The 19,972-nt window shown below is 45.1% G+C and overlaps 1 pseudogene; it reads left to right on the forward strand.

Moving 5' to 3' along the window:
- Positions 1 to 19,972, forward strand: part of LOC126518544 (uncharacterized) — a 153,319-nt pseudogene that overhangs the window by 126,845 nt on the left and 6,502 nt on the right.

A 19,972-nucleotide genomic window follows, 5' to 3' on the forward strand; every position in this document is an offset into this window, starting at 1 on the left:
ACACGCGCACTCTGAGTCATTCGTTCGATTCCACGATGTGTTGCTTCTGTCGAGGGCTTTACCGCGACGCTTGGGCAGGGCAGTGAATTTCGACAAGTTTGTAACCATGTCGCACGATATGAACGAATTTCGCGCTTTGAGACTGAATCTTGAGCGGAGCGGTGGCAAATGGTTACATTCACCTTAAGCACAAGCGCACTGTGCACGCGTTCGTTTGATTTCATGATGCCTTACTTCTGTCGCGGGCTTTAACGCAATGCATGGCTGTGAAGCTTCATGAAGTTTTAATAAGATCGCATGGTCTGACAGAATTTCATGCACTAAAGCATTTAATTATGCGTAGATAGGCAATCAAACCTCGTACTGAGTTCGCAGCTTAACCGGCATAGGCGAGTTTTTGAGATCAATGATAATGCTGTGCAGGTTTCTATTGATGGTAGCCTTTACAGCATGAAGGGTAGTTATGCTGCGAAGCTTGCAGTGGCAGTCATCAGCTATAGCCGGTGCTTTTTCAAATGCTTTATTATGCATCAATAAACTCAGCCTGTATATTCGCGTTTACGCTTCACATAAGACTTGAGCGTGATTCTGTCACCAAAAAAGCGTTTAGCAGGCATGTGCGTTGAAGAGCCGTGAACGATGACTGAGCCAGAGGGAATGTAATTTATGATGTATGTTGGTGTGGTGCATCATACGTAGCTGACCAAGCATCGGATATGCAAATCGGGCAACGTTTTCGCGGAACGTTCGCTTTGACACCGCTTCTTCTAGAACCAGCGCGTAGTAATAAACGAGTGAAATGCAGAAACCAGTGATAGCGCCCACATTGTTCAAGTAAGAGCGAGATGCGGACAAGCATTGTAAGTCAGTCCAATCCACTCATGTGCTAGCGTATCGTAGTGTTCATGAGTTCGCGTTCCTTTGTGCGTATTTTGAATTTCAAGCGTGGACATCGCTTCCTAATGCTTTACAACGATGATGAGTCCGACGGTGAGTTTTACGGTGCGGTTATGACGAGTTTTACAATGTTTGTGTCTAAAGAAAGTGCGACTGCTTTCTGCTTGCTATAACTGTTCCCCGCCTGAATGGACAAGTAGCGCGTTTTGCAAATAGTATTTCTAGTGTGAGATTTGGTACTGCATCCAAGAAAGTTTGCACTTATTATGTAATAGCGAATTGTAATTGCTGCTCCAAAACAACAAGTGCATAGTGTGGCCACCGCAGACTAACGTTGAATTTACGCGCGTTGGGTGTTCGCACTGAAATTTGTGCCGATGTGTGGTGTAAGGGAAGTCCCTGTACTCAGTTTAGTAGGAAACTCTATGGTCTTGCTGATGGCTGAGCTCCTTCATAGTATGGGGCATGCCGCCCCAGATGGTGCAACGTGTTCAGCTCCTAGTATCCGTAACCGAAGAAAACCGAGGCAGCTCGCCCTAGACGCGGCTGCACTCGGCCGCTGTTTTTGCTCCATCGCCATGCAACCGAGTAATCCTTCGTTGAACCGTTTTCTTCTGTATCAAGCCATTCTCCCAGTCCCACAGTGGCACCGTTTCATACAACATAATGCCGCAACTCATCTCTCTGATCTGCTTGGCACTCAGCGCCCTATCATGTATTTCCCAGTGAAAGCTGTATTAATTGGTGCACTAGGCATGCTTGAACTCGGTTTTAGCTCTAGTGAACCTTCGCTCGAGCAAAGTGGTATCGTGACTGTTCTACAACTATTCTTCCACTTCGCACCCTGCCATTCACTGTGATAGTGTGACACCTAATTTTGTGCGAACACATTTTGATGAAGGAGATTTTAATACACAGATGAATTAACAAGACCTTGCTCCACCACGCTTGAGCAGGCTGAGATTGGTGTGCCAGTAGAGAGCTTGATTTCTTCTCAGCTCATAATGCCGACGTACATGATTGGCAGACAGGTGAAAGGTTGGACATAAAGAACATGGTGGTGTCACTCCTTGGTGCTTGACACATAAAGAGATAGTATGACATACTTAAGTAGCATGCCATATTATGAGCATGACACATTAACGCACAATACAAACAGCTGCAACGACCCACTAATGGGATTTTTGCTGGGACAAATGTTAGTTTATTACTTTGAATATGATAGCATTATAGGGGAACTTCAACCACTTTCAAGGATCTAGCGGAAAAGGTTGCCTCATCCCAAAGGCAGTGCAGTCTAACGCACCATATCAAAGTACTAGCTGTTTAGAGGGAAGAATGTGAGAAAATGGCACGTTTTGCACGCACCAGATGTGTTAAAGGGTGACTTTGGCACATTAGAAGTATATGTGCAATTATGGGTTAATGGTTAGAACATTGTGCCGCTGTGCTAGAAGACATATTCAATCCTACCAATGGTCGCACACTGCTTTACAGCATTATGGGTGGACTTCACCTACTTTGGAGTTGGGTTGAATGTGTACTATTCTGTCACAATGTGCACAGAGGTACAAGTAATAGGAATGTCACTTTGATAAATGAGCGTGTGCAAGGTTACACATGCACATAGGTGTCACAATCATCACAACCTATTGCACACTTAGACAGTTAGCAGTGCCATGTTCTAGACTAGTCTCCTTAACTCACTTACACTCAATGGCTGGAGAAACATTAGCATATGCAAAGGATCCTCGAAACAGAATTTTGTGACACTCTGCATATGACCTATTAATTGATCTGAGCTTCTTGCAGCTGGCACAGGGGAAAAGGGGTGACTCAAGTGCATAGCTTCACTGCAGCATGGTAGGATGTTTAGCGGTGCAGTCATCGAATAAGTTTTTGCTCTATGTGCATCTTTAGCGTGCTCTACTAACTCGTGCTGACGATGCCCTCTCGGTGAGCGCATATTTACCCCCTCATCTTTTAAGAGTTTCAATACATACAAGCATTTGTCTCGCAAACCAGATTTTTTTCAAGGGAATTTTCCACGTCTCAGTAATTTCTCTCGTCGTATTCGAGTGCTGATTGCCGTGTTATAGTTTGTTTACGAAGCTTTCCCTCAAGTCTAAATATTTTAAGGCAGTTTGTCGTGTGCGTATCATGGCCACGCACGCTATATCGCCTTCCGTTTCTCTACCACGGTTGCACTTTAAAACCACGGCGCTGGAAGTTTGCTTCAGAGACTTTCCTTTCATTCCCACTTCTCCGCCCTTAAACTGGCTCTCTCAACTACTACACGCAGAGACAAAGCAACAGCGCGCGCATTAGATCCCATAGATGAGATGAATATTTACAAGTAGTATTAGGGTTATAATTATATTCGAGTGCTGATTGCTGTGCTATCGTTTGTTACCGAAGCTTTCCCTCAAGTCTAAATATTTTAAGGCAGTTTGTCGAGTGCGTATTATGGCCACGCACGCTTATATCGCCTTCCGTTTCTCTACCACGGTTGCGCTTTAAAACCACGGCGCTGCAAGTTTGCTTCAGAGACTTTTCTTTCATTCCCACTTCTCCGCCCTTAAACTGGCTCTCTCAACTACTACACGCAGAGACAAAGCAACAGCGCGCGCATTAGATCCCATAGATGAGATGAATATTTACAATTATTATTAGGGTTATAATTGTATTCGAGTGCTGATTGCCGTGCTATCGTTTGCTAACGAAGCTTTCCCTCAAGTCTAAATATTTTAAGGCAGTTTGTCGTGTGCGTATCATGGCCACGCACGCTTATATCGCCTTCCGTTTCTCTACCGCGGGTACGCTTTAAAACCACGGCGCTGCAGTTTTTGCTTTTCTTTCCTTCCTTTCTTCTCCTCCGCCCTTAAACTGGCTCTCTTAACTACTACACACAGAACAAAGCAACAGCGCGCGCATTAGATCCCATAGATGAGATGAATATTTACAATTAGTATTAGGGTTATAATTATATTCGAGTGCTGATTGCTGTGCTATCGTTTGTTACCGAAGCTTTCCCTCAAGTCTAAATATTTTAAGGCAGTTTGTCGTGTACGTATCATGGCTACGCACGCTTATATCGCATTCCGTTTCTCTACCACGGGTGCGCTTTAAAACCACGGCGCTGCAGTTTTTGCTTTTCTTTCCTTCCTTTCTTCTTCTCCGCCCTTAAACTGGCTCTCTTAACTACTACACGCAGAGACAAAGCAACAGCGCGCGCATGCGATCCCATAGATGAGATGAATATATATATATATATATATATATATATATATATATATATATATATATATATATATATATATATATATATATATATATAGAAAACTATCAGTCATAGCTCTTGTAGTATGCCCCTCTGGGCCGTTTCCTTTTTTTTTTCTTTCGAAAGTAGTCCTATTAGGGTTATTATAATTACACGAAGGTATTTCGCCCTCGTCAGCAGCAGTCCTTGGTATAGTTATTCTGGCGGCTAGCTTCCCACGCTATGCGTGCCGCCATCGCACCTGGTTAAGCTTTTCCTAGACGCTAGAGTTATGCTTTGTCCGCGCATCGGAAAGCGCGTTTTCCCCTCTTGGCCGGTGGAGAGGGGAGGCTTCGTTCCGGCCGCGAAGCTCTCCACATCTCTGTAAGGTGCCTTGTGGTGGTCTCGTGCTGACGATGCCCTCTCGGTGAGCGCATATTTCCCCCCTCATCTTTTAAGAGGTTCAATACATACAAGCATTTGTCTCGCAAACCAGATTTTTTTCAAGGGAATTTTCCACGTCTCAGTAATTTCTCTCGTCGTATTCGAGTGCTGATTACCGTGTTATAGTTTGTTAACGAAGCTTTCCCTCAAGTCTAAATATTTTAAGGCAGTTTTCCTAGCCTCTAAAGCCGCTCGAGTCCGCTCTTCTCCTCGAGCGGCCATTTTTCCTAGAAAGTATGCCTGACAACATCAGTCTCTTTCCACGTAAGTGTGAGGCTCGGAGCAGGAGCTGTGGTGCTTGAAAGTAGCCTGGCGCCTGACGAACCAACCGACTGAGCTATCTTTGAGGGCAACATCGAAGGGTCACGAGTTCAAATCACCTGTTATGATCCTTTTTTTTTTCGCCCCTTTTTCTTTCTTTTTTTTTCTTTCTTTTAATGTCTTTTCCTTTATTTTATCACTGTACGGGAACCCACCTAAAAAAAAAAGAAAGATATTTATCTTCAAATATGTATGGCCTCACATGTGCTGGTCATAAATACCAGTTTCTCTAGCCGAGTGCCATCCATGCGGTATAACCGAGCTCAGATTGGTCCACCTTGACTGATCAAATAGGGCACCACTGTAGGTTAAATGAGGCGTACAACTCCTGCGGGACCCGCCGTGGTTGCTCAGTGGTTATGGTGTTAGACTGCTGAGCACGAGGTCGCGGGATCGGACCCCGACCACAGCGGCCGCATTTCGATGGGGGCGAAATGCGAAAACACCCGTGTACTTAGAATTAGGTGCACGTTAAAGAACCCCAGGTGGTCGAAATTTTCGGAGTCCTCCACTACGGCGTGCATAATCAGAAAGTGGTTTTGTCACGTAAAACCCCATAAATTAATTTTTAATTTAACTCCTACGGGGACGGTAGAGTATCCGTCTCCAGTACAAGAGGACCGTGATTCAAATCCCGGTGCCGCGCAATTCTCCACCGGAAAATACAAAAAAAAAAACCGTGTGTTGAGAAAATTGCACAAACAGGCCTGGAGTGCGGCCTGATCCCGGTGACCAGAACCGGTAACGCACTCTCTCACCAGAGCAGGATTGGCCACCCTGGTGCAGTACTTGGCCACAACCTCCTATATGAATACAACAATCGAACCCCGGCCCTCAGTCCCCAGCAGCCGCGAAGCAACTGACCACGGCGGCGGTCAGATCTGTGACGCTGCAGAGGGTGCTAAGAATACCTGGCTCCGGAGAGGCCGCCATTGGAATCTGAACCTGGCAACGTTTAACGTTAGAACGCTATCTAGTGAGGCGAGCCTAGCAGTGTTATTGGAGGAATTAGAGGGTAGTAAATGGGATATAATAGGGCTCAGTCAGGTTAAGAGGACAAAAGAAGCATATACAGTGCTAAAAAGCGGGCATGTACTGTGTTACCGGGGCTTAGCGGAGAGACGAGAACTAGGAGTCGGATTCCTGATTAATAAGGAAATAGCTGGTAACATACAGGAATTCTACAGCATTAACGAGAGGGTGGCATGTCTTGTTGTGAAACTTAATAAGAGGTACAAAATGAAAGTTGTACAGGTCTACGCTCCTACATCTAGTCATGATGACCAGGAAGTCGAAAGCTTTTATGAAGACGTCGAATCGGCGATAGGTAAAGTCAAAACAAAATACACTATACTGATGGGTGACTTCAATGCCAGGGTAGGGAAGAAGCAGGCTGGAGACAAGTCAGTGGGGGAATATGGCATAGGCTCTAGGAATAGCAGAGGAGAATTATTAGTAGAGTTTGCAGAACAGAATAATATGCGGATAATGAATACCTTTTTCCGCAAGCGGGTTAGTCGAAAGTGGACGTGGAGGAGCCCGAATGGTGAGACTAGAAATGAAATCGACTTCATACTCTGCGCGAACCCTGGCATCATTCAATATGTAGACGTGCTCGGCAAGGTACGCTGCAGTGACCACAGGATGGTAAGAACTCGAATTAGCCTAGACTTGAGGAGGGAACGAAAGAAACTGGTACACAAGAAGCCAATCAATGAGTTAGCGGTAAGAGGGAAACTAGAGGAATTCCGGATCAAACTACAGAACAGGTATTCGGCTTTAACTCAGGAAGAGGACCTTAGTGTTGAAGCAATGAACGACAATCTCATGGGCATCATTAAGGAGCGCGCAATAGAAGTCGGTGGTAACGCCGTTAGACAGGAAACCAGTAAGCTATCGCAGGAGACCAAAGATGTGATCAAGAAACGCCAATGTATGAAAGCCTCTAATCCTACAGCTAGAATAGAACTGGCGGAACTTTCTAAGTTAATCAACAAGCGTATGACAGCGTACATCAGGAACTATAATATGGATAGAATTGAACAGGCTCTCAGGAACGGAGGAAGCCTAAAAACAGTGAAGAAGAAACTAGGAATAGGCAAGAATCAGATGTGTGCGTTAAGAGACAAAGCCGGCAATATCGTTACTAATATGGATGAGATAGTTCAAGTGGCTGAGGAGTTCTATAGAGATTTATACAGTACCAGTGGCACCCACGACGATAGTGGAAGAGAGAATAGCCTAGAGGAATAGCCTAGAAGAAGTAAAGAAAGCCTTAGGAGCTATGCAAAGGGGGAAGGCAGCTGGGGAGGATCAGGTAACAGCAGATTTGTTGAAGGATGGTGGTCAGATTGTTCTAGAGAAACTGGCCACCCTGTATACGCAATGCCTCATAACCTCGAGCGTACCGGAATCTTGGAAGAACGCTAACGTAATCCTAATCCATAAGAAAGGGGACGCCAAAGACTTGAAAAATTACACACCGATCAGCTTACTGTCCGTTGCCTACAAAGTATTTACTAAGGTAATCGCAAATAGAATCAGGAACACCTTAGACTTCTGTCAAGCAAAGGAACAGGCAGGATTCCGTAAAGGCTACTCAAAAATAGACCATATTCACACTATCAATCAGGCGATAGAGAAATGTGCGGAATATAACCAACCCTTATATATAGCTTTCAATTATTACGAAAAAGCGTTTGATTCAGTCGAAACCTCAGCATTCATGAAGGCATTACGGAATCAGGGTGCAGATTAGCCATGTGTAAAAATACTGGAAGATATCTATAGCGGCTCCACAGCCACCGTAGTCCTCCACAAAGAAAGCAACAAAATCCCTATAAAGAAAGGCGTCAGACAGGGAGATACGATATCTCCAATGCTATTCACAGCATGTTTACAGGAGGTATTCAGAGGCCTGGAGTGGGAAGAATTGGGGATAAAAGTTGATGGAGAATACCTTAGCAACTTGCGATTCGCTGATGATATTGCCTTGCTTAGTAACTCAGGAGACCAATTGCAATGCATGCTCACTGACCTGGAGAGGCAAAGCAGAAGGGTGGGTCTGAAAATTAATCTGCAGAAAACTAAATTATTGTTTAAGAGTCTCGGAAGAGAACAGCAGTTTACGATAGGTAGCGAAGCACTGGAAGTGGTAAGGGAATACATCTACTTAGGGCAGGTAGTGACCACGGATCCGGATCATGAGACTGAAATAACCAGAAGAATAAGAATGGGTTGGGGTGCGTTTGGCAGGCATTCTCAAATCATGAACAGCAGGTTGCCACTATCCCTCAAAAGGAAAGTGTACAACAGCTGTGTGTTACCAGTACTCACATATGGGGCAGAAACCTGGAGGCTTACGAAATGGGTTCTGCTGAAACTGAGGACGACGCAACGAGCTATGGAAAGAAGAATGATGGGTGTAACGTTAAGGGAAAAGAAAAGAGCAGATTGGGTGAGGCAACAAACGCGGGTAAACGACATCTTAGTTGAAATCAAGAAAAAGAAATGGGCATGGGCCGGACATGTAATGAGGAGGGAAGATAACCGATGGTCACTAAGAGTTACGGACGGGATTCCAAGGGAAGGGAAGCGTAGCAGGGGGCGGCAGAAAGATAGGTGGGCGGATGACATTAAGACGTTTGCAGGGACAACATGGCCACAATTAGTACATGACCGGGGTAGTTGGAGAAGTATGGGAGAGGCCTTTGCCCTGCAGTGGGCGTAACTAGGCTGATGATGATGATGACTAACTCTGAAATTCCAAAGAAAGAAGTATGTAGTAACTTTTTCGTGAAAACATTAAAGCACCTAGTACAGCTACTAGTGACCTGAAGCTTCCAAACAACAGGTTCATATAAATTTCAATATGGCAAAGCATGCTGTGTAAGTCTAGTTTCGTTTTGGTTACGTTAGCATGCAGCCAAGTAATAAAAAGTAATGAATTCCTAGTAGCTTGATCATGAAATGTTTAAGTTTTGCGTGTTTACGTGTTTTCTCCACACCACATTTAATTTGTACCTTTTCCTCTAGATGCTTATTAGAACGAATCAGCTTTCACATTGTTGCTTATTTTATTGAAATTTGTTTAATGCTGAACAGTGGTATAGTGTAGTGGAAGTCAGTATGTGAAAGAATAACGGAAAGGTTTATTTTAGGTGCTTTGGGTGAGCGCTCAACCCCAGCTTTTAACAATTATTGTGAATTTGAAATTATTTTTATCCTTCAGATATGTCACACTTTTTCATACCCATTTCATGTAGTGAAGCAGGCTACCTTTATATAGCTGTTTTAATGAGCGTGCAGGTTTCTCTGCTACATTAAAGTAAAATTTAGTTGGGTTACACTGTCATACACCATGAAATGTGCTGTATTCTTTCAGTCAAACAAAATAGGAATAATTGTGAATTAATATTGAGGCCATTTTCAGGTAACATTCAAATGCCCTTTTCTAGACATTCACTGAACATCCATGTAATATGCGCAAGCCTTGCAGCACAATGTCTATGGCATTCCCAGAAAATGTTTTAGAAAAAAAATGGATGTATTCTGCATGCGAAAATGTGATCTGGATGATTGAATCGTGCTACAATCCTTTAAAGTGCGCTCAGATTAGGTGCAGGGGCCCAATACTTGATCACGCACGCAACAGTGAAAGAAAATCGAGCAATAAATGTGTGTTGTGCTTTTCAAGCGAGTTCATTGCACAACAGTGTAATCTGGACTATTATAGATTGCTGCTCTTTAGCATGAATTTTTTTAATGCTGTCGTCTCTGTTAATTTGTGCTCCTGACCAATAAAAAATGTAGGCAAAGCTATACCTTCCTTCAAATTTGACAGGTACAAGATCCTGATCAAGGAGGAGTATTTAAAAAGACTCGCCAAGCACTCAATTGGCACATACTTAGGGTAGTTAATGCAAAAAAGAAACGGTTGTAGGTAGGCTAGTTTGTTCTTGAACACGCAAGCCAAGTTGTGCTGCACAGTTGATACAAAATACTCCCAAGTGAAAATTCCAAGGCACAAAAGACGGTGCACAATCATCTTGTGCGTTTCGTCTAAACTATGCAGCGCAAGTTGGCTTCCATGCCAAAGAGACACCGTAAAAAAATAAAAAATAAATACAAGTTCAGTGTATACCTTTTTTTTTTGCTGTATGCTTTTCTTCTCTTTTTTTATGCTCACTATATCAAAGCGAAAATTTCTTAGCAGGTGAGTATTGTGCACCTGCAAAAAATGTAAAGAAACGCTATAGCTTATATGCTGCACTGTCCTGTTAAATGTACAATGCCAGCATTGCAAGAAAATAAATATGTATAATCAGTCTTTTATTGGCAGCACCATTACAGGAAACTATACAAGTCTTATTTTCCATCTTAGACAATAGTGTAACATTTAGATAGAGGTACGCACGCTCCTGATGACGTGATGGTAGTGTGAATGCACGCAGTGGTACATCTAGTGGACCTATATAAGAGAGCGAACAAACCACAGGGGAAGTACAAAGGACTAAAAAGAATCTGCAACTTACACTATGACATGAACATGTCACTGTCACAACCTGAGTGTTGCTGTTTAACATTTTCTTAGCCTTTTGGTCCGCGGGAAGAAGTGCCTGTCTTGCATGAAGCTGCTTAGCACAACTTCATGACAGGAGTTTTCTGTATACGCCACCCAAGAACGCGCTGTGTAGCAGCCAGCCTCCGCCGCGAGACTTGAGGCAACAGGAATGTAATGTGGGCGATGCCAGCACAGATTTTGGTTGCTAAAGCCGCACCAGACCGATGGCAAGCAAATTCTTTAACACATTTGAATAGCCGAAATACTTGCGACCACTTGGAAGAAGATTGATCAGGTTTTAAAATTGAAGGATACAAAGTGAACCTGCCCACATTAAAGCTTCAACCACAACAAACACTTTACTGACGGTTGTTGACGCCAGCTAGTTCACAGGGCGTTGCGCCCAGTTAAACGCCCAAGTCTGCACGGTTTGAAATAAACACTAAGCGCTTGAGTGGTCGCATTGTCTAATCGCATTTTGATATATTAACAGGTCATTCCGCACCGACTCGACTTAAGTAGTCAGCTCCAACATTTTCAGAACCTTTTGTGTAGTTAACAGTAAAATAATTATTCTGCCAAAAGGAGACTCAAACGCAACACTCTCTTGCTGACGTGCTGGGGGTGCTCCTCTGTGGGCTTGTTTCCTCTGGCCTGGTCCCCGGCGCTTTCTAGACTTCGGAGGGCCTTGTGTCGGCGCTTCTAAGACTTCAGGACCGAACGAACTTGTATTCTTGCACGCACACACAAGCACACACTGACGAGGAAGTGGAGCGGCCTGTACTTTCCCTTTAGGGGTTGTCCTTTGGCATTTGTCGCACGATTTCACGAAGAGTTTTACATCTCCGTATACATCTGGCCAATATAATTCTTGTAGGACACGATCGGTTGTTCTCTTGATACCTTTATGTCTTGCCATGATGTTTCCATGTGCCACTTCTAATATGTCACATCTAAATATTTTTGACCACCTGCTTTAAGGTTCTGCCAGTGGCCCGGTGGTAAAGGCGATACAACAATCCTATTTCTTCGACGAATTCGTCACTGTGCCCCTTTCCAGAGTTAAACGACTTGCTCACTTTGGCAAAGCTATGTTTCAGCATCGGGTTTTTGTGCTGTTCTTCAATGAGTTGTCCTTTTGTTATGTCACGTAAGACAATTGTCGGAACGCACAAGGGACGCACAATTGTTTTTCAATTTTTGCTTCAGCCACGCTCGATACATGCTGAGGCATCCTAGGCGCCTTATTAAGCTTCATTCCTATCGACGACGACTCCTCGTTGGAAGCAGCGGGGTGTTTCCAGTCAGAGTCCAGATCGTATGGTCCTCTGATGCCTGGAACATTTCCCAGAATTACGTCGTAGAAGGGCTCGTCCGTACATGCCACTGTTAATTTGCATGTAAAGTACGGCGTGTTCATTTGTACGACAGCTTCAGGCAGGTAGCTTGTTGATCCGTCCAGAAGAACAACGTTGCTCGTTCTTCCCGTCATATACACCTCTGGAACGAGTTCTCGTCTGACAATTGCCGTATTACAACCGGTATCTCGTAATACACGAACACTTCTTCCCAGCAGCCGGCCTTCAACCACTGGCATCCCGTCGATGAGGAAAGTTACAGCAGTCCCAGGGTTTTTGTCGTCGCTGTCACTTGATCGGCGAGTCTTCTTTCCTGGTCACTTTGATTCTTTCACTGGACGAGTCCGGACTGGTTGAGATTCGGTGAGTGCACACGCAGAACTTGGTTTGTTGTCCTCGTACCGAGTTAGGAAATTTTCAGCTGTATGTCCCGTTCTGTCGCACAACTCACACTTCAGCATGCGCTTAGGTGGGGTACGGCAGTCAGGAGCCAAGTATCCAAACCGGTGACAGAGGGTGCACATAAGTTGCGGTTTCCTTGAAGCTTCAACGTTTTTCACACTAGAATCGTTTGTGTTATCGGGACCCTTTCCTAGGTTTGTCCAGTTCTGCGCTTCAAGAAAGCGATCCGTCAAGGTAGCAAGTTCGTCAAGGGATTCGCACTCTCGCTCCTTCAAGAAAATGACTAGCTTTGGCTCACAACAGCGCAGAAACTGTTCAGAGATCATGTGATCTCGTAGACCTTCATATGTTTTAGGCACGTTAGCCATCTCAACCCAGTGATCAAAATAGGCTGAAATTCTTGCTGCTAACTGTCTTCCAGTTTCGCCTTCTACTTCTCGTGCTTTCCGGAACTTCTCTTGGTAGCCTTGAGTCGTGAATTGAAACCTCTGAAGCAAAGCTTCCTTTACCTTCGGGTAATCTAATGAATCGGCGGCAGTCATCCGACCGATCACAGTTAACGCTTCACCCGTTAGACACATGCTCACAGCAAGAGCCCATTTTTCTTGTGGGCAGTCCTGCCCTGTTGCTACGCGCTCAAATCGCTGTGAATACGCGTGTAAGTCATCGCATTTCTCGTCGAACAAAGGAAGTAACTTCTGTGGTTACAGGGATGACGAGGAGGTGCTGGGCGCAGTCAGAGTTTCAGGAGCCGCTGCCGGCACATTCTCAGCTTCTTCCTGAAGCTGCAGCTTTAGCTGGAGGATCTCATGCTGCCTCTCGTCAGCTAGGCGCGCTAATTCAGCATCTTCCTTGGTTGTCTCTCGCTCCGCAGCTCTCTCGTCTCTTTGTTTTGCCTGTTCGGCCTCAATCCATCTGCGACGTTCTGCGCCTGACAATCCTATTTGGAGTCTTATAGCCGTGATTTTCTCTATATCCATGGTGCCGTCAACTAATGTGTGTCTGCGCTCAAGCGAAACTGCCCTCTTTCACTGTATTTACGAGTGAATCCTGGCAGGCTCACCAGTTTGTGATGTTATTGGGTGCGAGATCACTCCAGCAAAAGGGAGAAGCAGCACACAGAAGCACAAACACACATCAGACTTGTATTGACGCACACAACAATTATAAACGGCACACAGACGGGACAGCTCCCCAAAATACCTCAGACGACATGCAGCTATATATATGCATCGTGCAATTAAAATCGGCCTACAGTTCAGGCGGAAGCGCGTGTCGCCGTGTCGGAGACCTTGTGGAACCGATGTCAGCCAGCGGGGTCGGACAGCAGTGTCGGCCGGCCGGGTCGGACAGCCGGGTCGGACCGCCGGGTTGGACAGCCGCGTCGGACGACCGCGTCAGACGGCCGGGTCGGACCGCCGGGTCGGACCGCCTCGTGGGGCTCTGGTGGCCGGCCGCAGTCACCGGGTCGCGTCTGCAGCTCGCGGGGTAGCCCTGTGGCCGCTCACCCGAACGCTCGACCGCCCCTGTTCAGGACCGCCAGCCATGGAGGACCAGTTGCCCAGCGGAAGAGCGGGGCGTGGTAACCTCTCAGCGGGCGACAGCGTTGACTCGGGTGTGGTGTAGTAGCGCGGGCGGCGATTGCTCCTATGGGCCACACGCCCACCGAGGAAGCTCTTTTTCGTCCGACGCCGAACCTCACGCACTGCTCACGCCACGGGGCCACGGGCAACACTCTCGTGCCACGCATTTTGAGGCGCTACTGTGGACGCTCTCAAATAGGTGTCGATGATGATGATGATGGTCCGTTTCGCTACCGCACGGCGCACTGTCTTCATATGTTTATGCTTCCAACTCCCGCGTACCGTATGTTATCACAGTCGCCAAGAACGGTGAGATGCTGGGGGTGATGCTGAATCGTGCCCACGTCAAATCAAATGGCCCGCCAAAAATAAATTAGAAACTTCTTCATCGTGGTTGGGCCTTAGCAACCCCGATGCCGTAGACAACCATAAAGCAGTTGCACAGCTACCAGTGGATCTAACTTAATGCACTGCTTATGAACAAATAAACATCTTAACAGCATTGAAGTGTACAGGCAAATTGTAACCGGTGCTCTGGAACAATAAAATAGTTTCACATCACTGGTTTGTGTCACTGGTATGTGTTTGGATACACTGAAATGCGTTTATAACAAACTGGCCTATGCACACAAAATAGTTCTTTATATTAGATAATTCTTTAAATCCAAATTCACCTGCAACGAAAGGAAACGAACGTTTGTATTGCGCTTGCTCTAGACGAATTTGTTGTCTTCAGTAGAAAAATTAGGTCGGAGTTGCCTGCTTTTTTTGTAAGCAAAACCACGCATAGTAGACAGCAATCTTCAGTCTTAAACTGCTAGCCTGTAACTGAAAATGGCGACTCGATGCGATCTTGCTTGAAGTACACTGCTGATAGGCTTCCGAGTATTGTCACATTTAGACACAATCAAAAAAACCAGTACGAAAAAAATGCTTTTGTTAGATGCGAGTGCTTTACATGAATATCAGTCAGCAAGTTTTGCGTGTGCAATATACAGCATAATTCACTTTATGCTGGTTTGTTATAGTTAGGTTTGACTGAAGCTGTACAAAGAGAAAAATGCTATGTACTACAAGTATGGATCTTTTCTTTGGGAGTAGCCAAACATGACTTACAGCACACAATTACGTTTTTATCCAATTCTTCTGCTAAAGGGGCTTTGCATGCCCTGTGGAAGCTTTTTGAACAATATGCACAAGAAATGTGTAGTACTATTCCGCCATACAGCGGTTGCCTGCATACGCAATCCAACACGTAAATACAATCTTTTGGCCGCACACGAGTAGTCAGGGAGCTGGCGAGTGGGAAATCTTCTATGCTGCCCTTTTGTATGCGTTTCAGCAAATGTCTGCCTAAGATACTCTGATTAAGGCTTAAATATGTTGGTCTCGTCATCATCATCATCAGCCTGGTTACGCCCACTGCAGGGCAAAGGCTTCTCCCATACTTTTCCAACTACCCCGGCCATGTACTAATTGTGGCCATGTTGTCCCTGCAAACATCTTAATGTCATCCGCCCAGGTAACTTTCTGCCGCCCCCTGCTACACTTCCCTTCCCTTGGAATCCAGTCCGCAACCCTTAATGACCATCGGTTATCTTCCCTACTCATTACATGTCCTGCCATGCCCATTTCTTTTTCTTGATTTCAACTAAGATGTCATTAACCCGCGTTTTCTCCCTCAGCCAATCTGCTCTTTTCTTATCCCTTAACGTTACACCCATCATTCTTCTTTCCATAGCTCGTTGCGTCTTCCTCAATTTAAGCAGAACCCTTTTCGTAAGCCTCCAGGTTTTTGCCCCATACCTGAGTACTGGTAAGACACAGCTGTTATACAGTTTTCTCTTGAGGGAGAGTGGCAACCTGCTGTTCATGATTTGAGAATGCCTCCCAAACGCAGCCCAGGCCATTCTTATTCTTCTGGTTATTTCAGTCGCATGATCCGGATCCGTGGTCACCACCTGCCCTAAGCAGATGTATTCCCATACCACTTCCAGTGCCTCGCTACGTATAGTAAACTGCTGTTCTCTTCGGAGACCGTTGAACATTACTGTAGTTTTCTGCAGATTATTTTTCAGACCCACCCTTCGGCTTTGCCTCTCCAGGTCAGTGAGCATGCATTGCAATTGGTCTCCTGAGTTACTAAGCAAGGCAATATCATCAGCGAATCGCAACTTGCTAAGGTATTCTCCATCAACTTTTATCCCCAATTCTTCCCACTCCAGGTATCTGAATACCTCCTGTAAACACTCTGTGAATAGCATTGGAGAGATCGTATCTCCCTGTCTGACGTCTTTCTTTATTGGGATTTTGTTGCTTGCTTTATGGAGGACTACGGTGGCTGTGGAGCCGCTAGAGATATCTTTCAGTATGTTTACACATGGCTCATCTGCACCCTGATTCCGTAATGCCTCCATGAATGCTGAGGTTTCGACTCAATCAAACGCTTTTTCGTAATAAATGAAAGCTATATATAAGGGTTGGTTATATTCCGCACATTTCTGTATCACCTGATTGATAGTGTGAATATGGTCTATTGTGGAGTAGCTTTTACGGAATCCTGCCTGGTCCTTTAGATGGCAGTAGTCTAAGGCGTTCCTGATTCTATTTGCGATTTCCTTAGTAAATACATTGTAGGCAACGCAGTAAGCTGATCGGTGTGTAATTTTTCAAGTCTTTGGCGTCCCCTTTCTTATGGATTAGGATTATGTTAGCGTTCTTCCAAGATTCCGGTACGCTCGAGGTCATGAGGCATTGTGTATACAGGGTGGCCAGTTTCTCTAGAACAATCTGCCCATCATCCTTCAACAAATCTGCTGTTACCTGAGCCTCCCCAGCTACCTTCTCCCTTTGCATAACTCCCAAGGCGTTCTTTACTTCTTCCGGCGTTACTTCTGGGATTTCAAATTCCTTTAGACTATTCTCTCTCACATTATCGTCGTGGGTGCTACTGGTACTGTATAAATCTTTACAGAACTCCTCAGCCACTTGAATTATCTCATCTACATTAGTAACGATATTGCCGGCTTTGTCTCTTACCGCATACATCTGATTCTTGCCTATTCCTAGTTTCTTCACTTCCTTTAGCCTTGCTCCCTTCCTGAGAGCATGGTCAATTCTATCCATATTAGACTTCCTTATGTCAGCTGTCTTATGCTTGTTCATTAGCTTGGGGAGTTCTGCGAGTTCTATTCCAGCTGTAGGGTTAGAGGCTTTCATACATTGACGTTTCTTGATCAGATCTTTCGAGTCGTGCGATACCTTACTGGTATCCTGTCTAACGGAGTTATCACCGACTTCTACTGCGCACTCTTTAATGATGCCCATAAGATTGTCGTTCATTGCTTCAACACTAAGGTCCTCTTCTTGAGCTAAAGCCGAATACCGGTTCTGTAGCTTGATCCGGAATGCCTCTAGTTTCCCTCTTACCGCTAACTCATCGATTGGCATCTTATGTACTAGTTTCTTCCGTTCCCTCCTCAAGTCTAAGCTAATTTGAGTTCTTACCATCCTATGGTCACTGCAGCGCACCTTGCCAAGCACGTCCACATCGTGTATGATGCCAGGGTTAGCGCAGGGTATGAAGTCTATTTCATTTCTAGTCTCGCCATTTGGGCTCCTCCACGTCCACTTCGGGCTAACCCGCTTGCGGAAGAAGGTATTCTTTATCCGCATATTATTCTGTTCTGCAAATTCTACTAATAACTCTCCCCTGCTATTCCTAGAGCCTATGCCATAGTACGTGCCCGCTTTTTAGCACTGTATATGCTTCTTTTTTCCTCCTAACCTCACTGAGCCGTATTATATCCCGTTTAGTTCCCTCTAATTCCCCCAATAACACTGCTTGACTCGCCTCACTAGATGACTTCTGACGTTAAACGTTGCCACGTTCAGATTCCAATGGCGGCCTGTCCGGAGCCAGGGATTCTTAGCACCGTCTGCTGCGTCACAGATCTGAACGCCGCCGTGGTCAGTTGCTTCGCGCTGCTGGGGACTGAGGGCCGGGATTTGATTGTTGTATTCATATAGGAGGTTGTCGCCAAGTACTGCACCAGGGTGGCCAATCCTGCTCTGGTGAGAGAGTGCGTTAACGGTTCTGGTCACGGGGATCAGGCTGCACTACAGGCCTGTTTATGCAATTTTCTCAACACAGTTTTTTTTTTCGGTGGAAAATTGCGTGGCACCAGGATTCGAACCACGGTCCTCTTGCACGCGGGGCGGATACTATACCACCACCGCAGGGGTTGTACGCCTTATTTAACCTAGAGCCGTGCCTTCTTTGATCAGTCAAGGTGGACGAATCTGAGCTCGGTTAAACCGCACAGATGGCACTCAACTGGAGAAATCTGGTATTTATGACCTGCACATGTGTGGCCATAGATATTAGAGATTTTTTTTTCCTTTTTTTTTAAGGAGGATCCCCGTACAGTGATAAACTAAACGAAAAGAAATATTAAAAAGGGGGGAAGAAAAAAGGAAAAGAACAGAGGATTTGAACTCGTGACCCTTCGATGTTGCCTGGAGAGATAGCTCAGTCGGTTGGTCCGTCAGGCCACAGGTTACATTGAAGCGCCAAAGCTCCTGTGCAGAGTCTCATACTTACGTGAAAAGGGACTGATGATGTCCGCGATGGTCGATCGATCCAACCACTCGACCATCGATGGTCGAGTGTTTGGAAGCCGTACTTTCTTGGAAAAAATGGCCGCCCGTCGATGAGAGGGAACTCGAGCGGCTCTGGAGTCTAGGAAAAGCTTAAGCAGATGCGAGCGCGGCACGCTTAGCGTGGGAAGCTAGCCCAAGTAACTATCTCAAGGACTGCTGCCCACGAGAGCGAAATACCTTTGTGTAATTATAATAGCACTAGCAAGACTACTTTCGAAAAGTGAGCGGCCGAGAGGGATGTACTACGAGTGCTATGACTGATAAGTTTATATATATATATATATATATATATATATATATATATATATATATACATTTTCCATCTCATCTATGGGATCGAATGCGAGCTCTGTTGCTTTGTTTCCGCGTGTAGTAGTTAAGAGAACGAGTTTAAGGGAGGAGAAAAAAAAGGAAAGGGAAATTTCTGGAGCATAATTGCAGCGCCGTGGTTTTAACGCGCACCCGCGGTAGAGAAACGGAATGAGATATAAACGTGCGTGGCCGTGGTACGCACGCGAAAAACTGCCTTAATAAATTTAGAGACTTGAGAAGAAGTTTCCTTAACCACCGATAACATGGCAATCAGCACTCGAATACGACGAGAGAAATTATTGAGATATGAAAAATTCCCTTGAACTAAGTATGGTGAATTAAGTATGGTGAACTAAGTAGGTCTTCTATCTCATGCTAAATACTAATACATATTTGCAATTGCAAACAAGCCACAGTCGAGCGTGTTCCACTGGTTTTGGGCCCTTTTAGTGCAAATGGTCAGCGTTGGTGACTGCAAATTTAGCATGTGACAGATTTGCCTGATGGCATTGGAAGGAGTATCTTGGTCAATTGAATCATATAAAAAGGCGGTGTTTATATTAGCGTCAACATTGGCTACTGTAAGCCAGTAATTGGGGTTTCGGACATGCGAGATTTGATTAAAAGGGCCTTTTACTTGAGTATATAGTAAACGATGGCCAAGTGACACATCTTGAAAGCCATCCCAATCAGGAAATCTTTCATGAATCAAGTATTGTGCTGCGTTAATCACGCTGTCTGATATCGAGGTGTCCTGTACTAGAGTATTTAAATCGGCATCTGAAAGAGGCGCGTTTCCAGACATTTAACATGTCTGCTGTCACCATTGCAAGGTTTACCATTTCCTTTTGCGATGGCAAAAACTTGCCCTTAACAGATTGGTCTTTCTTTGGCCGTCCTCTTCTTGCTTTCACCAAAGGTACTACAAGTTTTGTACTATTCGAATGCCTGCAACTGCTTGTAGCAGTGATTTGGGGTAATGGAGCTGGTTTACCTTGTATGCTAACTGTAATTTGATTACTAGGAAAGGCGGTTAAGTTTCTGAAGAATGCCTCGCATGATGCAAGTTTTTCCACTAGCTCCTTCTCACCACAATTAGATAATACATTACCCACAGTCTTAGACATTTCACAAAGCCTATTTTAAATGTAAGAATACTTTTCTTGAGCAG

This window comes from Dermacentor andersoni, chromosome 1 (genome assembly GCF_023375885.2).
Source record: "Dermacentor andersoni chromosome 1, qqDerAnde1_hic_scaffold, whole genome shotgun sequence".
In the NCBI taxonomy this organism is placed as follows: domain Eukaryota; kingdom Metazoa; phylum Arthropoda; class Arachnida; order Ixodida; family Ixodidae; genus Dermacentor; species Dermacentor andersoni.